Genomic DNA, 8,661 nt, shown 5'->3' on the forward strand with positions numbered 1-8,661 from the left:
ACAAAGACAGCCTCAGGAGGAACAGGCATGTTGTGATCAGTATTGGAAGGAGACAGCATGGTCAAAACTACAGCTTCTTAAAATGCTCAAGCATGTTCTGTCCGTGGAACTACAATTCCACATACATAAATTCTCGAACATTAAGAGACATAGATGTACATATTTTTCCACCACTAAGCTCTAGATAATAGCTTACCTTGCCATAGTCCTTTATATTTAACAAAGCACTTTTCCCACAACAACCCTATGAAATCAGGTTTTATGTCCCCATTTAACAATTGAGAAAACTGAGATTCAAAGTCACACAGCTACTTTGGGGAGGCTGGATGGCACAGTGAGTAGAGTGCTGGCCCCGGAGTCAGAAGGACCTGAGTTAGGATCTGGCCTCAGACACTTAACACACACACACACACACACACACACACACACAAACTAGCCATGCAACCTTGGGCAAGTTACTTAACCCCAATTGCCCTCCAAAAAAAAAGTCACACAGCTATCAGTGTCAGAACAGGCATGTTGATGGATGTTTCCTTGACTTCAGACCCAGTGATCTTTCCCACTGAACCACTCTTTCTCACAATGCACATCTATACTTATCTACATGTATGTAGGCACATGTGTGCGTGTGTGTGTTGTCTCTTAACATTAAATCACAAAGAGTTGGATAGAGTCTGAATTTAGGGTAGGAGAACATGTGTTCAAATTCCACCTCAGACATTTAGATCCTGGATAAATCCTTCAACCTCTTTTAGTCTCAATTTCCTCCTCAGTAAAATGTAAATAGTAAGGTTGTTATAAGGATCAAAGATACTACGCATGAAAAGCCCCACATATTTGTGAGTTGCGATTAGCATTTTCATGCCAGGAATTCTCTATACAATGAAATCATAGATGTAGGGAAGAAAAAAAGCCAAGTGAAAAAAAAAAACGGATCAGAAAACCAACTTCATAGCCAGGCCACGTTTTCCCAGGGCCCTATTCATTGTTTGAGTCTTTCCAAAAAATATCAAGTCTATGGCCAAAGCACAGAACTTTGCTTTAATCCCCATATACTTTCTAACATTGAATCACATATGTACATATGTGTTCTTACCATTAAACCACCCAGATGCACACACACTTATTCCCTGACATAAGTGCTAATCCCTTGATGGGCCCCATAAAAGATACCCATCATGTATCAAGGAACATTTGCCCCTCATAGAAACTGGCAACTTTTATCTAATTGAACCAATATTAACCAATGTAACACATTTTAATACACTTTACTGTTTCATGCTGTGGCAGCAAATTGGACCCTAACTCTCCCTTGCAGATCCTTCAGAAGTTGCTGTCTAAGCTCTTAGCACTCTTGAACCTTCATTACCACAAAGAAAAGTTTGTCCATCTCATCAAGGCTATTCTCTCGGTCTCTCTATGTCTGTCTCTGTTTCTCTCTCTGTCTCCCTCTTGTTCTCTCTCATCTCTCTCTCTCTGTCTGTCTGTCTCTGTTTTTTTTCCTCTGTCTCTCTCTTGTTTCTCTCTCTCATCTCTCTCTCTCTGTCTCTCAAAAGGGGCACCAGAAGGTAATGCTATCATAGTCATAACGTGACTGGGGCAATTGAGTCTAGGAGTTCAGACCCAGAGTATGAAGTGAATGCATGAGACTCAGCTATGGAGTGATGGGGCTTGGTTTTAAATGTGCAGACCAGAGCTTAGACATCCCACTGAGTGCTGATCTTGGGAGGCTACACATCGAGTCTGCAGATGACCTTGCTGTGCAGGGTATCGGTGGCACTGTCTTACAGGAACAGCCCTCCCAAGTAATGTGGCTTCTTGTCCTGGCTGACTGTGGGTGTGTTGTTCAGTCTTTTCTCAGTTGTGTCCAACTCTTTCGTGACCCATTTGGGGGATTCTTGGCAATGGTACTGGAGTGGTTTGCCATTTCTTTCTCCAGTTTATTTTACTCATGAAGAACTGAAGCAAATGGGGTTAAGAGACTTGCCCAGGGTCATACAGCTAGTAAGTGCCTGAGGCTGGATTTGAACTCTAGAAGATGAGGCTTCCTAGCTGCCCTACAATAACTTTAATACATGTTACAGGAGTTGGAATCACCAAGGCTGCTGCCACCAGACTTGCCCTCCAGTGGATCCTTATTAAAGGATGTAAAGGGTACTCATCCCAATTACAGGGTCTCAAAAGAGTCCTGTATTGTGGAGTAGGTAACCTGCATGCCTGCAGCCTTCCTTGGATGTGGTAGCCATTTTTCAGGGTCCCTGTCTGGAATCAAACCCTGATTCCCTATCACCCATGGTCACCATGGTAGGCTTGGCAAGTACCACCAAAAGTTGATAGGGCTTTGGGTGTAGGTCTGGCCACTGATCTGGCTGTGGATGAGTCTGTGTCTGTGGACGTGGTTATAGAAGTGGTTAAGTCCATATCTGTGCATGTATACATGAATGTGACTATATCTTTTGCTTGGATGTATCTATGGACATAGCTCTGACTGGAGATAAAGATGTGGTTATGGTGGTGGGTGTAATTATAGATGTAGCTATGGACATAGCTCTGTCTCTGACTCAGTGGTCTGATCACAAAGAAGAGCTCTAGGAACCGAGCCATGGTAGGATGGTTGTAATAAATGTATGGTACCCCAGGGTGACTTCATTCATTTCATAAACTATGTGCAGGAAACTCTGTTAGGTATTATAAGTTATACTCCATACTCAAATGGGCCCATGGTCTCATTGACTTGAATGTCCCCTCTATTGATGGAGATCGGGGCAGCTAGGTGGCACAGTGAATAGAGCACTGGCCCTGGAATCAGGAGGACCTGGGGTTCAACTCCAGCCTCAGACACTTGACACACTAAGTGTGTGACCTTGGGTGAGTCACTTAACCCCAATTGCCTTACCTTCCCCCTCCAAAACAATAAAAAGCAAAAAAAAAAAAGACAATATACATTCCTTATCCACATGGTTTTTCCAGCGTGGATTGGCATGCCAAACTCTTTATTGGTTACATGTCTTTTTCAGAAGGTTCTTCATTTTTCTGGAGCTTGTTGCACATCACCCATAAAGGAAGCATCTGGAATGCCTCACCATCCAGTGGAATCCCTTCTCCTCTTGGACTCTGCTCTCAACTTCCTCCATTCCAGAATATAAAACAGACGGACAGATGAACATAGTCTCTGCTGTTATGGAAGTCACAGGCTCATCAGGAATATGTGACAAGCACATAAATTGCTATAGTATAATGCAGACTTTACAAAAGTGTGTGAGTCCTTGGCTTCATGGGCTCCGTGCCTGGACAAGTGATTTAACCTCTCAGTAACTGAGGCTACACGTTGCAGAGAAGGTTCCTTGCCTTGATGAAGCCACAGATCCAGTCCCCAAGTGGTGCAGGGAAGCTGATCTGGTGGACACAGAATGAAAAGATCACTTCCAGGTGAAGGAATACAGAAGAGGCTTCAGAGGCTTCTTGAGGTAATTTGTGATGATTGGTAGAAACCAAATAGGTGGCACTGGGAGTGGGAAGGACACACCAGGAAAAGCAAAGAGTGAGATACGGCTTTACTATAGTGGAAAGGCAGTGAGGGATGAGTAGGGGGGAAGCACAGGAATTGGGCCTCAGTTGGAATCTTGAAGCTATGACTTGATAAATTTTGTGTCATTGGGCAGGTCATTAACTTCTCTAGATCTTACTTTCCTCACTGGAAAAATGAGGATATTGGACAAAGCTATCTCTAAGATCCTTTGAGGATGTTGGACGACCTGACCTCAAAGGTTCTTTCTGTGTCTAAATATGTACTCCTACAATTATCTTGGACAATATCTGTAAGGCCCCTTTCAGTTCTAGATCTCATGCTCCCATCTGGCATGGAAGTAGAGAAGTGTAGAGCATATATAGGAAAGAGTTAAGATGACTTGTAGGAACTATGAAGGGGAGTGACTGGAAAAGTATATTTCGGGGGGGCGGGTAGCTAGGTGGCACAATGAATAGAGCACCAGCCCTGGAATCAGGAGGACCTGAGTTCAAATCCAGCCTCAGACACTTAACACAAAAACTAGCCGTGTGACCTTGGGCAAGTCACTTAACCCCAAATGCCCTCCAAAAAGCAAAAAAAAAAAAAGTACATTGGAATCAAACTATAGAGGTGCCTGAATGCCATTTTAAGAACTATCATCTTTTTGCAATAGGGAACCATGGGAGGGTTTAGAGCAAGGAGATGGCATGAGGAATATAATAATTTGTTTGATTGATAGCAGTGTTGAAGAAACATAGTAGAAGAAGGGAAGGCAAGTGAAGAGATTTGGGGTAGAAAGACTAGTTTGGAGACTGTTGAAAGTAGTCTAGGCATTGGGTGATAAGAACCTGAACTAGGGAGGTTGCAGTAAGAATGATAAAGGGAACATTAAAAGGCAGATACAACGTGATCTATCAAGTGATTGAAAAGCAACTGGTTTGATGAATAGAGTACGGAACCTTGGTTCAGATCCTGCCTGTTGAATTTATTCATTCAGCAACAAACATTTACTAAGGGGTATCTATTGCCAGGCATTGTGTAAGGCAGTGGGAGATAGAATGCAAAAATAAAAACAGTCCCTGTGACCAAGGGCCTGCTCCTTAACCTTTCTGTGCCTCAGTTTCCTCATCTATTAATGGGTATAATACCTATCTCCATTTATGGGGAAAATGGTATGATAATACTCTCTCATGGTGTTAATGGGAAGACCAAATGAGGTACAGAAATCATTTTGCAGTCCTTAAAATGTGTTCTCTTTCTTGCATGTAAGCGTTCTCTCTCTCCATGTGTGTGTGTGTGTGTGTGTGTACACACACACACATATGAGTACATGTCTATATATGTGTGTGTGTGTATATATGTACACACACACACTTACACTAGATGATCCTGGGCTGATGATTTCATTGGTATAGGGCACTCACCATGAGTAAACTCCCTCTATCAACGTACCCCACCTGCCACTTATTGCCTTAAGGAGTTATCTGGGGACATTAAGGAGTTAAGTGACTTACTCAGTGTCTCATAGTTCCATCCATGCCGTCCAGAGGCAGGATGCTTTATTTCTTTGTTAATTATTAGGGTAACTGGGGTTTCTGCAGGTAATTTGAGAGGTCATTGTGACAGATGAAGACAAAAGTTCCTTGGAAGAATGAGTGAGTTTTGGGAGAAAACTGCTAAGCTCATTGTTGGATGTGTTGACTTTGAGGTGCCATATCAAACACAGGCTTGACTGGCCATCCAAGATGTGGGTCTAGAGATTGGGAGAAAGGTCTGAGTTGGAGCTGCAGATTTGGGGGTAATTAGTATGAAAACAATAGCTCATAAATTATAGATTTAGAGATTGAGATTTAGAAGGAACTTTGGAGGCCATTGAGTCCAGCCCCCCCTTTTATATTTAATACTATGTCACTATGAATCCTGGGCAAGAAGAAGCTACACATAAAGAAGGAAATTGAAGCCAGGGGAGTTTAAGTGACTTACCTAAGGACACACAGAGAGTGACTGAAGTAATATTCAAACCCAGGTCTTCCTGACTGCAAGTTTAAGGCACCCTACTCACCTACACTGACATGGAAGGGAAGGAGATGACTAAAGTGGTGTGGGGCAGAAGAAGAAAGTTGGAAAACTAAGGGAGAATGCCAACATTTACAGGAAAATAAGACAGCTGGAGGAACATGAAAAGAAAGAAAGAAGAACCCTCTCCCCCAGAGAGCAAGCAAATCAAGCATTTATCTAGCACCTACTATGCCTGGCATTGTGGATACAAAGACAGAAAGAGAAAGGGGAGAATCAACAACACCAAGTCCCCTAACAAGAAAGGAAAGGGTAGGGGTGGCTAGGTGGCACAGTGAACAGAGCACTGGCCCTGGAGTCAAGAGGACCTTAGTTCAAATCCAACCTCAGACACTTAACACAAAAACTAGCCGTGTGACCTTGAGCAAGTCACTTAATCCCAATTGCCCTACCCCGCAAAAAAAGAAAGAAAGGAAAGGGTAGAATTGTAAGAAAGACAATGTTTATTTACCTATTTAAGCTTTGGTGTGATTTTTTTTCAATCTATGCATTTCTTTGCTCTAAGTAATGAGAAGCATCAGAACCTAGAATAATAGAAAGAAAGCTGGCCTCGTCCCTAAGAGATGTCTGGGTTCAGGTCCTCCCTCTGACACTTGCTAGTTTGGTGACTGTGGGCAAACCACAACCTCCCTGAGCCTATTTGTTCAACTGTAAGATGGGTTTGATAACACCTGTCTCATCAACCTTTTACAGGAAGATCCGATGAGTTAATACGATTCGAGTTTTTTGCAAACCTTAAAGCATTATGTAAATGTCAGCTGTCACTACGACTTTGCAATGTGCTCCTAATGGAAGATTCTATCATAAGAAAAGGAATCACAGAATATGCTTTTCATTTTACTCTACTTTTATAGTTTGCCTTGTAGTTTGACATATTGAACGATAATCAAAATCACCCCTCTTCCCTTTTATCTCACAATTATCTTTACTGTTTCCCAGTAAAGCTAATCACTAGCTAGTCCCCTCCTCCCCAAGTTTCCAGGATTAGAGGCGCCTTGGGAAGCCAAAGAGTTAAAGGGTTGGCAGCCCAGCCTCCTAAGCCCAGCCCGTTCCCTTGCTGGCTGTCCCTGGACTGGGGAGATGAATGGAATGTCCATGAGGCCATCTGGCAGGTTGCCACATTCCTATGGGAACATTGCTGCCTTGGCCAGGGTTGAGCCCTAGGAGCAGGAGCAGGGAGGGGGCCTCATACACCAACTTGTGGGAGCTGGAGGGTAAGCGGCAATGGAGCCCAAGTCCAGGAACTGAGGCATGTCTTGCCATCTTGCTGCAAGAAGGTACCTGGAGGTACCAGTTGCCCTCTCTCACCCAAAACTTGTGATAAAGGTCTAAGGACCATATGGGGACATTTTTCTCCTGCTGGCAAAGCCTTCAATTCTTCAGGCAGTTTTTAAAGCAACAACAGATGAAATTCATTTTTTAAAAGAATCCTGGAGAGGAACTCTGAACCCTCAGTTTAGCTGTAAATGCTTCTTCTCTCTCCTCCTCCCCTAGATTATAGATTTAGAGCTGGGAGCCTTGGATTAGAGGCCATCTAGATCAATCCTCTCATTTTCCAAATGAGGAACTGAAGTCCACAGTAGTAAAGTGACCATAACTAATCTCACACATGTAGTAGTAACTAGTCAGTCTGAGATTCAAACTCAGAACCTCAGACTCTAAACCCAGGACTTTTTCCTACCGATTTTCTTCTATCCTAAGTAATTCCTCATTTGGTGATTGACCTATGAACTCTTTGCTGTTACTGCTATTCTTTTTATTTTGGGGGGGGGGCGGTGGGAGAAGTAACCAAATAGCCTCTGGTGGCATAAAACAGGCTTTTCTCTCCTTTTCCTTCTCCACCCCAACCCCCACATCTTTCAGCCTTGAAACACCAATCCAGCTAGTGGCATTTCCATTTTCTACAATTATCCCCCATTTGCTATAATTGTACCTTTGAAACACACTCAGGCAGCCAGGGGAGCTCATTAGCATTCTGGGTTTAAACTCCTTCTAGTCTATTGGAGGGGGACGGGAAGAGGTGTGTGTGTGTCAAGGGGGTGGTGGGGGGAGATCCGGCCAATCAAAGGTGAAAGAGCAAGTGGGGTGTCTGACTCTAGCTGGCAAAGAGGGACAGTGAGTCTCCCAAGTTTTTCCAAGAATGACACTTCTTTTCTTTTCAACATCCTGGAATGACGAACATGGACACATCCCCCAAAGGAATAGGCTATCCAGGAGGGAGGCTTGTGAGGGGCTCTTTGAGCAAAAGAAACACATCCCCATCCCAGGAAAAGAGACCTGTGCTCTTACTTACCTTTCCACTAGGTGGCAATGCTACATGGGAGTTGTCTCTATTATACAAAGGCTCTAAGTTGAAATTTACCCTATTAAGGACCCTGGGAGGATCCAGCTACATAAGTGTGGTTGGGGTTACCAGAAGCAATGAATTCAGTTCTCTCTGTGTGCAGAAAGGCATTGTCCATGAATGCAGGAAGGTTTAAATTTCCCCTAAGGTCCAAGAATAAAACCAGCTGACTTTATTAGCTCTGGTTGGCCTAATTAACACATAGAACCATAGATGTAACCAGAGGGATCCTTTAAAATTTCTCCCAGCCTTTCCATTTTTACAGATGAGGAAACTCAATCACAGGGAGAAGATATGATTTGTTCTTGGTCAGTCAGGATTAGAACCCTGAGTTCCCAAGTCCCAAGCCACTTGTCTTTCTATATTACCTTTGGATCAGCCGAGAATTCCTTTATTAGCATTTGTTTGGGGAACTTTTCCCATTCCCTGAATAAGTTTTGGTAGGCACCTCAAATCTCCAGAGTTCTTGAAGAAAATTTTAGGGGAAAAAAAAAGTCCTTAATGGACAAGATCACACATATCCTCCATGAAACATCTGTCTTCTATTGGACAGAAGTATTTCCATTCTCCAGTGCAGCCGGCCAACTTCTCCTGATTTTTATATGTAACCCCAGCCCTGCCTCTCCCAGTTAAAGGCCCCACCTTCTCCATTCTGTGCCTCCAGAGGGAAGTGAGCCTTGGGTGTCTGCACACTGGCTGGTGCTGGCAGCAGCAGGTTTGCAATCAGCCTTGC

The 8,661-nt window shown here is 43.5% G+C and overlaps 1 protein-coding gene across 1 annotated transcript in view; it reads left to right on the forward strand.

Moving 5' to 3' along the window:
- Positions 1-8,661, forward strand: part of TEAD1 (TEA domain transcription factor 1) — a 403,944-nt gene that overhangs the window by 9,431 nt on the left and 385,852 nt on the right. Inside the window, exon 2 of the mRNA XM_069091245.1 lies at positions 3,018-3,467. The gene's annotated coding sequence lies outside the window, so the exon portion shown is untranslated. The remainder of the gene's footprint in view (positions 1-3,017; positions 3,468-8,661) is intronic.

Source organism: Petaurus breviceps, unplaced genomic scaffold (assembly GCF_028583685.1).
Source record: "Petaurus breviceps papuanus isolate PSGF00001 unplaced genomic scaffold, PetGlider_PUasm1.0 188, whole genome shotgun sequence".
Classification (NCBI taxonomy): Eukaryota; Metazoa; Chordata; class Mammalia; order Diprotodontia; family Petauridae; genus Petaurus; species Petaurus breviceps.